At 37.2% G+C, this 17200-nt stretch overlaps 1 pseudogene; it reads left to right on the forward strand.

Annotated features, from left to right (window-relative positions):
* Nucleotides 1-17200, forward strand: part of LOC122348674 — a 161619-nt pseudogene that overhangs the window by 64635 nt on the left and 79784 nt on the right.

Genomic DNA, 17200 nt, shown 5'->3' on the forward strand with positions numbered 1-17200 from the left:
AAAGAAGAGAGAGACCCTTGACTTTATCCCTCTCTTCCTCTCTCACTCTGTCATGTATTTTTAACTGCTTGGGGGCATTTGTAGCAGTGGTTCAACTTGTCAAGCCTGTAAAGTACTTAAACTTTGACTGCATGGAATGGAAGAGACAGAGGAGGAACAGGAGAAGCAACGAGATGGAGAGAAGAGGAGGTTATGGTAATAGAGATGCTCACATGGAGTGAGAGATAAAGGAAGGCTGGGGTGGGAGAGGAGGGATGGAGGGAGTAGCGGAGGTGTAGTGACCTAGTTTAGAAACAGAGGGATGGTGTGTTTAATAGGAAAAAGACGGAGAGACGCAGGAGGGGTGCTTTGGCAGGCTGCCATGTTGGATTGTCTGGTTTCCGTGGAGACGGAGCATGAGAAGAGCACATCGTCCGAAGAGATGCTCGCACGGCTTACTCATACACTCACACCTTGACTTAACATCCCGTTCTCTCGCTCGCTCTCAATTCAATCAGCATGAACCTTGAAATCACATGATTCCAGATACCACAGTCATTTAGTGCTTAGCAGTCATGTTTAGTGATATAAATCAGGCTTTGGTTGTTTCTCATTTACATAGTAATCTAGGCAGATAAATAAACAAGATAAGTGAACAGTGCTTTTTGTGTTCTTTTGTTGCTGTTGGCAAAAAAATATGGATCTTGCTCGAAATAAATTATTCTTTCACAGTTCTGCATTTTTAACAGCTGCAAAAATTCAGAATGCAAATTAGTGGCTCAGACAGAATGTGTTGATTTAAAACAGCAGCGTGGTCATCCACGTATTGAATGTAATCGTGTACAGAGATCCATTTCAATTCGCTCGTTTAGAATCGCCAGTTGTGGATTGAGATAATGGTTCTAAATGTTGTAGGCCTGCATACGTTCAAGTACGTAGTTGTTGGTGGGTGATCAAGTTTAGCTATTTTACGTTTTTAACCAATTACGAACATGAACTTTAAATGTAACAGATCATTGAAAAATCCTTTAAAAAAAAAGGTCTGAATAAGAGCTTGCAGATGGTTGTAAGAAAGGAGGGATGTTTTCGCAGACTATACGTTTATGGAGTTCTCAGGGGTGAGTAGTTGGATAAACTTCTATAGTCAATGATATAATTTTTGCACTCTTATATCAAAAGAAAATCTATGACAGTTTCACAGATTTTTCCAAAGAGTGGAAAAAATATTATTATATTGATTTCAGAGGTCAGAACAGAGAACGATTTTTACTTTCAATACTTCAGCTCTCAAACAGCATCTTTAACCAGTTTTCAGTCATTTAATGGTAATATAACACAAATTATAGTGTTATAACTATACATTAAATATGCATCATGGTGTTATAAATGTACACGTTCTTAAATTAAAACATGGAATATTTTGTTAGATTTTATATTAAATTTGTAAACGTTTCATCACAATCTGTGAACAGGGTCTAAAGAGACACCAAGAGAGAGCTAAGAGGGTAAATTAATGACATTTTAATAAATGGCCCTACTTTATATTAAGTGGCTTTAACCCTATGTACTTTATATATAAATTAATCATTTAATACAGTGTACTTATTGCTTACATACATATTTAAAAAAAACTGTATGTGGTTATATCTGTGATTACATTTCTGTAATTACAATACAGTATGAACACAATATTGTATATAGTATATTGCACTTATTTTTTGATGTTCAGATAGATAGATAGATAGATAGATAGATTTAGCTGAAGCTTGAGTGACTTCACACGCACACCCACCGTCTCATGCCCATGCTCGCAGATATCACACATATGATTGCAGAATTAACTCCTGCAGGCTGAGAGGCTTCAGACATGCATGATTACATCCCTGAGGTGCCCATCTGCATGACCATGTAAATTACACCGCCTATTTTCCAATTGCTTCCAAAGTGTGCGTGTGCAGGTTTGCATCATAATTCTGTCATATCTCTTCTGCATTCAACTTTTTCACCTGTCTGTGCAAGTCGAGAGCAACTTCGATGTAATGTATCTATTTAACAGTCCTCGTTTCCATCTTGAATGCAATTGAACGCCTAAGAGAGATTACCGTATTGATGATGCAATTGAAGATCAAGGCAATTTCCCCTCTGTTCAAGAACCATTTACAAGTAGCATTTTCTGGCAAACACAGCTTGTATTACATGATATTTGAAGCCATACAACAAATAGAACAGTAATACCTCTCTAATTATTCCCTTTCACTTTTCTTTCCTTCTCATTTTCTTATTGTTATATTGGAATAATCCGTGATGGCGGTCTTTCACGGTCCCCCGTGGTTCACAGTATATTCTGAAGGAAAGAGAGAGCAGGAGTGCTTAAGTGAATCATTAGCCAGCACCATTAAAGTGAGTTGAGTCTCTTTTTTTATGCGTGTGACCCTAATTGAAGAAGCAAAAGGAGTATATGTAATATTTTTCAAGATCCTGCCTGCCTCCATTAGCACCATTTTCTACTATTAGCTCGTCAACTCACAAGAAGTTAAATGCCAGATGTAATTGTGCTCCATTGCTTTTTGTTGTTGTTGTTTTGTGTTTTTTGTAAGTTTTTATCTTTTCGAAGTTTCATCCTTTTTTTGAGGTTCACGCAGCGGTGCAGGGCTGGACCCCTGATGTGTTCGTCTTCATTATTTTCTGCTTTAAAACAGTTTGGGCCTCAGAGACCACAAGTCAACTTGACCATCGCTACACACACCCTTCCGATTTTAGGTGATGCTATATAAAGCGAATGTTTTTGCTCAGCTCAGGAATTGCGCTACAGAAAATATCCCTTTTCAGCAAAGCGGCTATGCCTCCGTTTTTTCCTCTACTTAAACAAGTAACCGCCAAGATCTAATAATCAATTAATTTAATAAACAATGACTTTTCTAATTGATTATCTCTTTTATTTAAAAGGAGGTATTTAGTGTGCCTTATTGCGTGTTGCAGTTTCAGCTGTAAAGTAATATGAGTGAACCCTGTCATATACTGTATATAAACTCTTTGGCTAAAATTTTTTTAATTCATCCTAATGATGCAGCATACTTCAACAGAGGGTCGTATGGATTTCCACCCAGAAAAAAAGAAATCCATTCAAAATTGTCTTGGAGAAAATAAACCTTTTTTGATCTCCTCCCAGCTCTTTTCCACCCCCAGTTGGTGCTAGCGATGCTAGTATAAAAAGCAAGAGTAGGGGAGAAAGGAAGGCAGAAAGTTTTTAAATAATAGCAATTTTGGTGCATGAGTGTCCACAAGAGGATTTAGAACCATATTTTGTAGGAATTGAATTGAATGAAATACTGCAACATTTGTTCATATCTCAAGTAAACATATGGACTAGAATACCCAGAATGTTCTGAGCTAAATATAGCGGTAAGAATATTTTCCATGTCTTCATTTTTTCTCTGTTTTTTTATATATTTTTGGGCAGTGTTAACTCCTTTTGTGTTATTTTCTGACTCCTGTCAAACAATAATAATTCCAATTCCAATTCAGGGATGCACATTTCATCAATTACCAGGGACGGGACCACTATAAATCAAAAATTAAAAAAACTTTACAACTGCACCTGTATTCGCAAACACCCACAGTATCTATTTTTTCACAATTGTTATTGTGGTAATACTGTCCCCTTTCCAATTCTGCATGGCTCCCAATGATTGCTGCTTACGGCTACATTTTTTAATTGGAGTTGCTTGAATAGTCTTTTCAATTAGTGCGTATGTATGTAGGCAAAATTGTGTCAGGATCGTGCTCAGCTGAACTTGCAGGTAGTGCAAAAGGAGAGTGTTTCTCTGCCAACACACTGAAAGAGAAATCACATCTAATGAGACATTTAACATTTCAACCAAGTGTATCTACTGGGGTTAGAAAGAAAATCAAGACTGATATTCAGAAACTAGATTTTCGTATTTGAGTGGTGTTTGTCCATTCAAAGCATACAGTATATTATATTTCAGCGTGATAGTATGCATTGGCTCTGCAATGTTCCTGAGGATTGCATTTGGTACTTACTACCCAAAAGTAGTGAAAGAGCCTTGAGCAGTACTAATATGTGCCTTAGCAACCACAACTAAATACACAGTACAAGTCCCATTTCACACCTTTGCTGAACAGTCTTGTAGTCAATGTCAAGGTTCTTAAATTGCATATAATAGCAACCCTTATACCTCAAAGAGATTCTAGGGTACATGATATTCGGCATTAAACTTGTCGTTATTTTTATTAATCAATATAATCAATGGTGTTTTTAAAGAGCTCCAAAATCAAATAAAATGTGCTGCTATGTGTGTGTTTGTCTGTGCTTTGCAAAGATGTAATTGGCATTAAACCAGTAGAAGACAGTCAGAATTTAGATCTGGCATCCTCTGAGGACAAAGAGAGGAGAAAAGTTTCAACAAAAATGAATGACAGAACATTTTAATGATGTGGAGGATTGTGCGGATAGAGGGGTGGAATGAGAGCAAAGAAAGAGAGAGGTGAAACCTGCTGGGTCGCTGTAATGTAATAATGAATGTAACAGGCTCCATACAACTCGTATGAAAGTACAATTCTCTATAATGGTCAGTTTCCTGCTCTCGCTGAGCTGCTTTTGATTATGAAGGAAGCAGCTCTCGATAAGCAGCTCCTGTGGATTTCAGACATCACTAATTGGCTTAAGGGCATTTGGGTAACTGGATCTTGACTGATCAATACAGTCTGATCATTAAGCCTTGATGATACCCTGATTGATGTGTGATTGGAGATAGACCCCCGCTTGTCTGCTCTCATTTATTGATTGAAATTTTTGCTTTCGTTTTCTACACACAGAACAAATAAATGTTTTTGGTGTTACTGTGCATCTGTGGAAAAAGTAGACTAATCATAATTAATCTTATTTCATATCCTTTATTCATCTAGTTTGTATCCTTTATTCATCTAGTTCATTCTTTTAAATAGCTGGGTTTGGCAGTTTGTTTGGAAAACAGTGAAACATTTCAATTAAACATAAAGGCAAGACAGTTTCGCTCCATTCTGTGGCACTGTTTCTAATTGCAGATCTTCCAGAACTGAAATAACAATAGCAAATTTCTCCACACTTGAATGTGACGTTAGCATAAACAGAGATGTTTTGAATTTTTCTGGCCTACAAAGTCAAAACAGAGTTTCACCAGGCCTGTAGGTTATGTATGTTTACGTGCCAAAAGTTCTGTTTATTTGAACCTTGAACTTTGCTATTCGATTCATCTTTGAATTTGAATCGATGAATTTTGAACAAAGCCAAGTAAAACATATTTTAACAGACGACGTGCTCTGGTAAAAGCATGCACGCAAGGTGTTTTTGAATCTGGTTAGAAAGGTAGTTGCATTCAAGTGTTTATTTATTTATTTTTTTATTATCGATCATATTACATCAGGTATACACCACCCTTACAATATGATCAAAATTTCATGCAGAACAAACGCAGTAGGATCGATTGAGGTATTTACATGAAGGCTATTCAGTCTGATTGAGCCATCAATCTGATTACTAATGGATTATCTGGGTGCATGTATACATAGCTACTGAGTGACGGCTGAAATTGGATCTGTAGATTGTGACTTGGGTTAAAAAAAGAGTGATAAGGGCTAACAAATCAAATAAAATTCAATCAAAAAAACAAATAAACTTTTTTAAGCTATTTTGTTCTCATATTCAGTGTCACATAATTGGTTTTATAGAGCTGTGCTTCTTCTCAGTTTTCACATCAACGCGACGCGTCTCCTGGAGGGCTACCTTCCTGCTGAGTTTAGTGCCAACCCTAATTAAACACACCTGAACCAGCTAATCAAGACCTTCAGCATTTTAGGAACTTCTTGGCAGATGTGTTAGAGCTAAACACAACAGCCCAGTGGCCCTCTAGGAACAGGATTGGACACGCCTGCATTAACGTTTCCAAGAAAAATGCTGTTTCACGCTTGTTGATTTTTGTTGATAAGGATGTTCTGTTGAATAAAATGTCCCATCTTCAATTGATTGTTTAATTAACTTAATTTGAAAGTACAAAATCTCCAAAATCTCCTAGATGAAGTATGTCCTCATTTAAAAGCAAAAAGCAGTACAACAATTGATTTTCTAAAGATTCTTGTGTAAAAAAAACAAACAAAACAAAACCGTTAGGCTTTGGTTATAGTACAATGTCCCTATTTAGACAGCTTCATAAAGAAGTTCTTACCAGTGTTATTAAAACTACACAGAACAGAGAGAATTAGTTCTAATGTCACATTAGATAAAGTGACAATAGTTTCTTTATATCGTGTTAATGTATTGTGATTATTTTCACAGACCTAGATTAGAAAAAATATTTAATCCTGAGATAAATGATAACTTATTTTTAAAAACTAAACATAATTTTGATTACTTTTCAGTTATAGTTTTCGTTGGCAATATACTAAAACAATCTGTTTAACAAAAATATATTTCAGACATGTCGGAGTAACGTAAAGTAAAAGCAAAAGCAGTGTTTTCATAACCATTCCTGCACTGTGTGACATTTCTTTTCATTTATTACTTTTTTCTTCACAAATGTTTGAAGCATGAAGAGTGCTTTATATGAAGAGAGAATGACCTCAGCAAGAACTGGCATAGTTGGTTATGTAATGCGATTATTTAGTACTAATATGTGCCACAGCGGGCTGATTGCAGCATAAATAATGCAGGCATGCCGAGACTCAAAAGCGCTCTACAGCACGAGGCATTGCACTGAAGAACATACCCATGAAATGAAAAATGAAAACATTAAAGCTTTATTAAAGTGTTGCTTTAATTGTAGCTGAAGCGGTTTATGTCTGTGTGTGTGTGTGGTTAGGCTTTAGAGCTATTGTGACCAGTAGGGTCCTGAGAGAGAGATTTGGCTGGCTCAGTCTTTACAGTTTCTTCAGAGTGGCTGCCCAAGCTCTGATAACAACACACGCTATTACACGACTCGATGACGACAACGATGACGTGCGTTTCGTGTTTATTCTAAATTTTGTAACATGTAATATAGCCTGTTGATGTTGTATCGCGCGGACACACAATGTTAAATAAATAGGTATTTAAATAATGTACTATTATTTATAGTGCACTATATTAAGAAGCACATAACCTATTTGCTGAAAACCATGTCGTGTTGTTGCATGTAGAGTACATCTGTTTATTTGACAAATATTAAATCTAATCTACTTGCAATAAAGAAAGCACCGTGTGAGCATCACTACAGGAAGCATAACGTGTCCGACTTGACTGCTCCAGTTTTGCCACCTCCCCCGACTGTTGTAAGTCTCGTTGATCAGTAAGGCAAGGCACACACATATAATAAATGCAGTAACTGGTGTGTCATATACTGGAGAAGTGTGTGGGAAAACAAATCCAGACCTGCTTGCTCATGACAGTTACCTGAGAGTGAGGTGAAAGAAAATACATTTACAACTGTTTGGGGTATTTTTAGAAATAAAACATAACATTATTAATTTTTTTGGTTGAAGTATAAAAGTGTGTGGCAGTAAAGACTTGATTCGAGCATTTTTAAATTTCTTTATTAGAAAACTGTATACTGTTTCACAGTATTGCTGTTTAACAGCCTTGCAGCCTTGGTGTGCAAAACAGACATTCAAAACATTTAAAACATTTAAAAACATTAAACTTTCGACGCATTGCCAATAATTGTGTCTATTAAATAGATCGTGACGTTGATCATCAAAATGTTACATCAGCTAAAATGATACGTCTTATTGGTAATACAACTCTAGACACCTAAAATATTCTCTGTATTGGTACACTTAAAATCATCCTCATTCTAGCAGAATTTCTCCTGATATAACCCTTTAACTGAATTTCTCTCCCATCATTCAACAGGTGTTTCGCAGTGGAGAGGTATGGGCATTCGTCTGGATAGTGCGTCTGCTTTTCAGGGGCCATCATCTCCCTCACTATGACTCACTGCTTGTTAAAGTCATAGCCAGTGGCAAAGACCTCCCCCACGCGCGCAACCAAAATGCACAGAGCGCTCACCGAGTTCAGAGTTCGTGGTGTTAAGGTAGGTGTTAAACCAATCCTTTAGCAGGTGGCTTCTTTAATGGCACCCCAGAGCGTCACATGCTAGGTTGGTTGGTTAAGGCCATGTTTTAATGCTGTAAAAACATCCATTCAAACGCAATTATATCTGGATGACAAAGCTTGACGTATAGCTTTCTCCAGGAGCTGCAGACCTCCTTGGTCACATGTTAAGGAGTTTTCACACAGATGTTTTATCTTACGTATTTTGTGTTAAATTGATGTTTACCTGTGTCAACTGAGAATGTATTTAGGCTTTGAGACTCCCCGACTTCTACAAAGTTTTACTTCTTTTGTATCAGACGAGCCCTTTGACAGTGTCGCTGTTTCAAAAATCCACAGAAGCTCAAGGGATCAGAGGTTCCTGAGACATAAAGGCACCTTTTTATAGAGATCTGAGACTGTCGCAACCCACAGTAGTCAAGTGCATACAGATATTACAGAGAGATGGGACGTTGAAAGACTGTTGACTAATAATCAGGCTTGAAGGACAGAAAATACATGACAATAGGCTTGCATGTCCAAGCTGAAAGCAAAAACACTGCATAGCGTTACACAACCACAATCAGTCAGCACATATTGATGTGCAGTATGCAGCCATGTGGAACAAGATTTGGGTGTCTTTAAGTTGCTGTCAGTATGTGGATATTATTTAAAACAAGGGCTTGGTGACTCAGATCATTTATTAGTCACTGTTGTTGTTGTTATTATTGCAGTCATGCCAGTTTCTCACATGCCCCAAAGCATTTTTGCGTAATAGCCTAATCTCTCAGTCGGCTGTCATATTCCAAGGTTATGAATCTCTTTGAAATGATCAAGATTAGCCCACCAATGACTACTGTCGTTCAGTCTTTTTGGATGTTTGTACAATAGCACTCAATCAGTTTGTATTTACGTTTGCAATTTTTATGTGGCTGACTCAGTGGCTTTTGGTGGCCAAAATGGCCGATTTCAGATCCCCTATAAGTCTCTCGTGACAGTAGTAATACCATACTGGCAGAGCAGAGATGGTTTCATCAGTCCAATTAGCCTGAATAAATTCTTCTTCCTGCAATACTTCACCAGTAGAATCTCTCCTAACGCTCGTTATCTTTATAGACGAGATGTCTGAACACCAGATCACAGTGACCTGAAAACTGTTGGAGCAAATGTAGCAGCGTGTGTGCATGAAGTGGGGAGTAAATGGACATAAGGAGGAGAAGAGAAAAGGGTAGTGGGTGCACGAGGTGGCAGAACAGGCAAAAGAGCAACGCAGTGGGAGAGATGGTAACTGTAAATGACGTGTGAGTTGGTAGTGCCCATAGCAACTGTCACCAACAAGCATGTCTTTCTAAGAAGAGGCACTGGTTGCAGCGTTTTTCGCATTTGAGAGAGAAAGAGAAAGACCTGTCGATGCCAAAGCTGAAAACCACCTCCGCGCAATGCAGCGAACCCAGAACTTTATCGGTCACTGCACATTGCTCAAAACAAAAATGCAGTGTTGAAATGTATACATACTGTAGGTTATGCCATTAGTTTTTAAGCATGCTGAATGAGTGACGATAGTATGCAGATGTATTTGAATTTATTTTATGTTAGTTTGTGATATCTGTGTGTTTAGAATATCTCTGTTAGAATATATCTGTGTGTGTGTGTGTGTGTGTGTGTGTATAGTGTAGGTTTCATAATTTTAACATACAATATTATATTCTAAATAAAAAAAAATTCATAAGTATGCAGTAATAAAGCACTTTTGACTACTTTGCAAAGTATTAGTATGAGCACAGAGACCAGTATGATTTGTTGTAACAGTTGTTAAACAGTTTAATGTAATGTTTTTATAATATTTATAATGTTTATTTAGTTATAATTTGTGCTTAAAGTATATCAAAACGCTTTTGGGAACACCCACTGTTAATGCGTTGTAGATGTAAAGCACCGAACTAAAAGGCAATTTAGTATTTTCTATCACTTAATCTTAAGGAGGACTATAGTAAGTTATAATTAAGGGTTTTTATTTGTTTGTTAGATAAAAAGCTTTATTTAACTCAGTATGTATAAGCTAATTAAACAATAATGTGACAATTAATAAAGAACTCACTACTAATATATTGCCTATTAAATGTAATCATTTAGAGATTATAGTTTCAGATTTTATTAGTGCTTTGTTACCGTAGAATTATTGTTGCTGATGGAAACAAAATGTACCAGTGTTGTGTGTGAATTATATGTTATATGAATTATAGCACGGTTTCCAACAAAGAGTAAAAAGATAACGGTTTAAAATAAGAAATTAAGTATGAGATATGAAGTGACAGTTGCGAGATATGAAGCGGCAATTAAGACATATAAAGTCGCGCATTCGAGAGTTATAAGATAATAAAAGATTTATTTGTTAAAGATATAACTAATTGTTAACATTGTTATATTACACAGATTTAAATAAAGTCTTTTTGGAATCTATGGATGAACGATAAATTTAAAGATGCAGCTGTGTGAATTAGATACAATAAAATATAAAGTATCAGTTACTAGAAATTAACCCACAGCAACGTCTTCCATAGCAGCATCATACTAAAACCCCAAAAAAGCACACTATTCCTTAACCCAACATTGACATTGTTCACTCTTTTCAGAAATCAGCCTATGAAGCAGTTTCTTTATAGTTGTCACTGCAAATTACACTGGGACATATGAGAACGTTTTTTTATCACTAAAAATGAAACACTTCACCTTGAAAGTATGAAAATATTACATAATAAATCATTACATTTTGTGCGAAATTCACTTTGCGAATGTGCCACATCCATGTGATCTGATAAACTGTGCCTTTGGGGTTTTCTGTACAAATTAAAGTTGCTGAAGTCTTTTTTAGATGTACCCACAAAAGTGCAAATTTGAAGAAAAAAAATGTCTCTTCTCTGGGTGAAGAGATATGGAGAGCAGGAAGACGGCAGCATGTGAAAGACTAAGGAAAAGAGAGAGATGTGCTGAAGAAGCAGTCTAATATACTTGAAAAGGTTTCTCTGCTGAGAGCTTGTCTGTCTGTGGCGTTTCTTGCTTTGAGCCATTTCTTACTTGGTTTTGATGTGACTTGTTTGTTTGCGGGCGTATTTTCAGAGATGATGCTATGGTTGAAAAATGATTGCAAGGACAACGAGATGAGTGAAGGAGAGAAAGAGGAACAACATGATAAGGGAAGAGAGGGAAGCTTTTGGTGAAGTGGATCTTTGAAGAAAGGCCATTCAGGAAGCATTTAATCAAAGCCAGATGGTCTTCTGATGTGCCTCACACCTCAGTCTCAATCTTTCTATATTTTTCGTGCTAGTTCTATTCTTCCTAGCATGTTTTCCATCTTTGCATCTGATCATCTCTTTCAACCATTATCTGCCTTCCACTGCTCTCCGGAGACACTTCATGAACAGGCGACAGAAATCAGTGAACTTTGGAGATACAGTAAGATCAGACTGCTGTGTATTACAATAACACAGGCTCATGGAAAGTTAGGCAGCCTTATCTGTGCTTGAAGAGCTTATCTGTGCTGTGGAAATGAACTGGAGAATAACACTCACATGAAATAGATCACTAGGATCACTTGAGCTTAAAGGGTTAGTTTCCCAGAAATGAAAATTCTGTCATTATTTCCCGGAGTGTGTGAGCCGAGCAGAGCAGCAGCAGTTCCCTCCTGCTTAAAGTGCTCTGTAATCACTCTGTTTCAGCTCCACTCCAGGTTTTACACTCATTGCTCTTATTTTATGCTCGTGATGAAGCAGTACCTGAGGGATCTTGGAGCTAATGAGAACACCAACATGGCGAATCTGCTACAAGCTATATCGTGTCCACTCTGGATCGCTCATGTTCTGCTATTTTCTCTCCTCATGTTATTCCAGACCATTGTGAAACTGTTATTCCATGGAGAAAGTATGAAGAATGTTCATGCTGAACTTTTCAGTATAATGAAAGCATAAATTGGCCTGGGCTGTCTAGCACCTAAAACTTACAGTGCTGTTAGAGTTTTTGTAACATGCTAAAATATTAAACAATCATGTGTGACATGCTCTGTGAAGAAGGGAATGGAGACGTCACGTTGGATATGACTGACCAATTGGGATCTCACTTCCTCTGGATGCATGGATGCTGCCTCTTCCAGTGTCCTGTGGGAGCTTCCCAAGCCTCCTCAGTTTGGCGTAGGCTGGGGCACAACCACAAGAAACCAGCTACTGTTGCTAGTACCACCCATTCAGTAAGACTGGAACACTGGGGACCGTCCCACGTTCTAGTAAACAGTGACGTAGGGAAATCCTGCCTTCCCGTAGGAAGTCTCGGAACGTATGCTCATATGGACAGTATTTTGGTGCATATGGAAAATTGGAGGTGATTGATCCCTCTTAAGGTGGCAGAAGGTCTGTCAGGGAAAAACGAGGCTCTGAGGCTATACCGTGGAAATACACACCTGAAGTCCTCTTGGCTACTTCATGGCTTCCAGCCCTCTATCGGTTCTCAAGAATTCATAGAGTGAGGGCCTGTCGACAGATGCTCTGCCATTCCTGGTTGCCAAGTGGATTGAGGAGCTCGACAGGGTCTACTGTACGGACACTCTCGAGCAGTTAAAAAGCCGACCCGAAACCGGGCCTCTTAGTGCCTCTAACCATTTGAAGTGAGACCATAGGAGGATACTGGTTAGGCAATAGAACCTAGTGAACATGTTAGGGTCATGATTTGCAGCAATAGCAGCCACATAGACTTTAAGGATGGAGGGAGACAGCCTTTGCTCCAGCCTTTGCTGGAAGACAGTTTGTAATGTGCTAAAATATTAAATAGTCATGTGTGACGTGCTCTGAGAAGAACGAAGACACGTATGTAACCTGTATGCGTATATACGTATGTAACCTCGTTCCCTGAAGAAACAGAGATGTCATGTTGGATATGACTGACTAATTGGGATCTCGCTTCCTCTGGATGCTGCCTCTTCCAGTGTCCTGTGGGAGCTTCCCAAGCCCCCTCAGTTTGGCGTAGTGGGGCCCTGAGAGGTGTAGGTTTCCACTCAAGCCCAATCCTCTCTGCGACCCGGGCAAGCATAGCCACCAATTCTGGATCCATATCCGGCACAGTGTTGCGCCCTGCAGATGCCGGTCCAGTCAAATATTCATCTCCAGAATTCAGACTCATCCTCTGATACAGCGATTGACATCCAGTCATCGGGAGGAGCTCAAAGGATACAGCTGGTACCCCATGAGAGGTCCAGGCTGTTCCTCTGGCAGCTCCACTGGCTGCATTGTGGTGGGCCCTAGACCTCAGAAGAGGAACAGGAGCCTGGTCCACAACTCTGCGATGGTCGTCTTCCCACAATAAGAACATAACTCATACAAAAGTTTGTTCGAAAAATTAGAAAAGGTTATGTTTTTTTTTTACTTTATTAAGACAAGTTTGTACAGTATGTGCCTTCACAATTTAAGGATCTTTTTGCTAAGATAAGTAAATTTGTTTCACTGTTTTACTAATTGAATTTGTTTCACACTTTTTTGTGCTACATTTTCTTTAATGGTTAATAAAGAATATATTTGAATCAGGTTGTGGTTACATTTTAAGCTGACTACTTAAATGTAAAAGAATGTAGCCAATAATGTAAAAATATGCAAATATAAAAATAAAAGGGTCATTGTTTCTCAAATCAATTTCAAAATTTCAATCAATTTTCAAAAACATCCCCAACTCTCAACTTTTTTTCTGAATACAGACATATAAAGTAATGAAAGCCACAATATTAAATGTCAAAATGGATTTTAAAATAACAATTTTCAACTGATATTCAAAGCTAAATATGTTTTTACTTCAAAATATGTTGTTTTCAAGCACTGAATATGGGTAATATTAAACAATCTAAAATCTGAGCCACAGATTCTAAAAAGAAAGGTTTAATCTAAAATTGTGATATCTTTAATCTTTCTTGAGTTATAGGACATTTAAAACTAAAACTAATATTTATGCAGTTGCTTTGACAGAACTGAAGCGAGAAACATCTCTAGTATCAATATCAGTTATTGTTCAGACATTCATCTTTAAAAAAGAAGTATCTTTAGCAAATTGATTACATTTGGTTTTTGACCACTTGGCTTTTGAAAATATGTAGATTTTACAATTTACTCCTGGATCCATATTAAAATTCCCATTTAATTCCCCCTCTACAAATAGTTCATTACTCTAGCCAATATCAATCCATGAGAATTCCATATTTTAGTTTTAATTTCTATGTATGTCTGTCTTTCTTCAGAAAAATATGAGCAAACTCAAAAATTGAGTTTCAACCATTGAGATGGCATGGAATGGCCCATAAAGTATTGAAATGATCAAAAGTTAATTCATTCACTAGTAGGAAAAACCATATTCTTTCATAAAAACACAAGTTAGACATTATATCATTAAACAATCATTACTTGGAAATCTTTCTTTGCCTCTCATCATCTTTATTTCTATCAGTCTTTGTAGGATTTGACTTGATCTTCAACTGATGCTTCATGCATTTAATTGGCTTATGTGCTGTATTCATTTAATTGGCTCTTATAGGTAAAGTTGGTGCATGTTCAGTGTTTGTATTAATTTGAGTATTGCAGTTTGTTGTGTATAGAGAAGGCTTTAAGATTAATAACTAATGAGAATTGTTGCAGTGACGGAAAGATCAGACAGAAAGATCGTTAAGGAATACATGTATCATTCATATCAAGAGCTGAGATCTCAGCAGAGAAAGAGAGCAAAGAAAAAAAGTGGGAGAAGAAAGAAATTGAGAGATGAGAGTAGGAGGAACAGGCACAAGATGGAAAAAGCCTTTGGAAGAGGAATAGAAAGGAGAGATTCGTTTTAGGAAGATACAGTAACATTGAGAGTATGAGTAATGGTCTTACACTCCGAACAGCTGTTCCTAAAGAATCATATCAGAAGTATACAGCCCCAAATCTCACACATAATGCACGCTCATACGGATCAGAGCTGAAGTGTGTCATTTTTTCTTCTATTCAGCTTAATATGCAGAGACAACTGCAAGTAAGCCATTTATAAACTGATTCTTCGAAATAAAAGTGTAAACACTGGCTCTGTGACTCTATTAAACCAATAGCACACACTGCTTGTTTGGTGACAGCCGTCGAGGCAGAAATAACAGACAAACATTCACCTCAAGGGCTTTCTTTTAGAAATGACAAAACTGTCATTATTTACCCTTATGCCCTTCTGAACCTGTTTAACTTTCTTCTGCAGAACTCACACTCCAGGATATTAGAAGAATTTTTGGTAACAGTTTAGTGATCTTTGACTTCCATCGTCAAAGTGTCAAGTGTCATTTAACAAAAAAAAGTACCACAGAAGAGCAGAAAGTCGTGCATCTCTGTTCAACATGAACTAGGCCTATCATAAGAAAGCATAATTTCTATAAAATCGAGAAATTAAATCTTAATTTAGCCCATTAATCAGTAATTAAAAAATTGCTTAAGGTAATGTTTGCATTTCAGCAGCAAGTGTGTGTGCTTGTTTACCTAGTTACATGCTTATAAGGCTGAACACCTTCCAGTAAAGCGCTCTGTCACACACATGCACACATATATGCACATGTTGAAGAGAGGAGGAGTAAGCGGACTTTGAAGCTTAATGGGATTTTGCGGTTTAGGAATTGCTGTGACCGCCTTTGAAAGCAGCAACAAAAAGTCAGAGAGAGAGAGAGAGGACTGAGTGGGTAGATGGATAAGGATGATGGTGGAAATCCAAAGAGGATAAAATGTTTTTGTAGGTTTGAGCTTTTATGCTGTGATCTGACGGTTTTTCGCTGTACTGGGCTGGATGAGTGTATCAGGGGAATCTGGACAGCGGTGGCGTTTTCAAGCATCCAACATCAAGAGCGTCAGCATCTATTCCTCTGATACTTGACACACAAACTCATACTCAAGCCAAAGTGCTAAACATATGGATAGGGCTTTGAATCATTGGCTTTTACTGTGTGTTATTTTGTGCACATTGCCTGACCACCTGCCAAAAATTATATATATATATATATATATATATATATATATATATAATATATATATATATATATATATATATATTCATAAACATGAAATATTTAAAAGCTCCACTGAAGCACTTGATGGTGTAAAAATATAGTTGTTTTTTTTTACATGTTTTCTATATAATTCTTCACATTTTATTTTCTAAAAGTGTCTCACAAGTACACCAGACTTGGTTAGATGTTCCTACAACCAATCAAAATTCTCTTTTTTCTATCTGAATCTCGAGTTCTCCTGGAATCTGTTGGCAATGTTTTTTCATTTTTGTCTGTAAACATTCTTCCAGGCCTTTTTAGTCTAATATATGCAAGTATTATCTCATGACAAAATGTTAGCAAAGAATTTTTGATGTTGTCTGGCTGACAGCATATGATTGAAATAGTTTTTAAATTTGCTTGTGTATACATTCGATAGTATACTTATCACTTGACTGTATGTTTTAATTTAATGGAAACAGATTTATGTCTAGTAGATACCTAGAGATATATATGCCAAATATAAAAAAATGAACCGGGTTGGTTAATCTTTGTACTAATCCTGAGGTGTCTGAATCTAGAGGCCTTGGTCTATGTTTGCCTGATTTATGTTTCCAAGGAGAAGCACTTGCCCTCTGATGCTTTCTGCTACAGGTGTCAAACTCCAAAGGCACACACATTTAGACTCAGCCGAATGATCACATTTCTTTTTAAAAATACCACCAAAATGTTCTTAGACACTTTTTCCTTCTTAAGAATGTTCTTAAGTATGCTAAACAAGCAGGTAGTATCAGGTTTTCTTTAAACTCTGAACCAAAAGCAGATTTGTTTTTCATCCTTTGATCACACGACTGAGCCAAAAAGACATTAGCAGCAGGCAATTTTCTGTGTTTGATGTGGTGTTTCAATTTTTACTTCTGAGACTTAAGATTTTATGACTTCAGAGGTTAAAGGGTAGACTGAAGACATGGGAATAATCTTGCAGTGTCTCCACAGCCAAACTAAAGAGCTGCTTTCTGTACAAAGGTCCTGTAGGACAGTGGAAGGTAGTAGTAGGCAGAAAGAAAACAATGAAGAGGAACTAAAGGTGAGGCTGAGAAAGAGAGATAGACGTTCTTAATGATCTTTCCTTT

This window comes from Puntigrus tetrazona, chromosome 7 (assembly GCF_018831695.1).
Source record: "Puntigrus tetrazona isolate hp1 chromosome 7, ASM1883169v1, whole genome shotgun sequence".
NCBI lineage: Eukaryota > Metazoa > Chordata > Actinopteri > Cypriniformes > Cyprinidae > Puntigrus > Puntigrus tetrazona.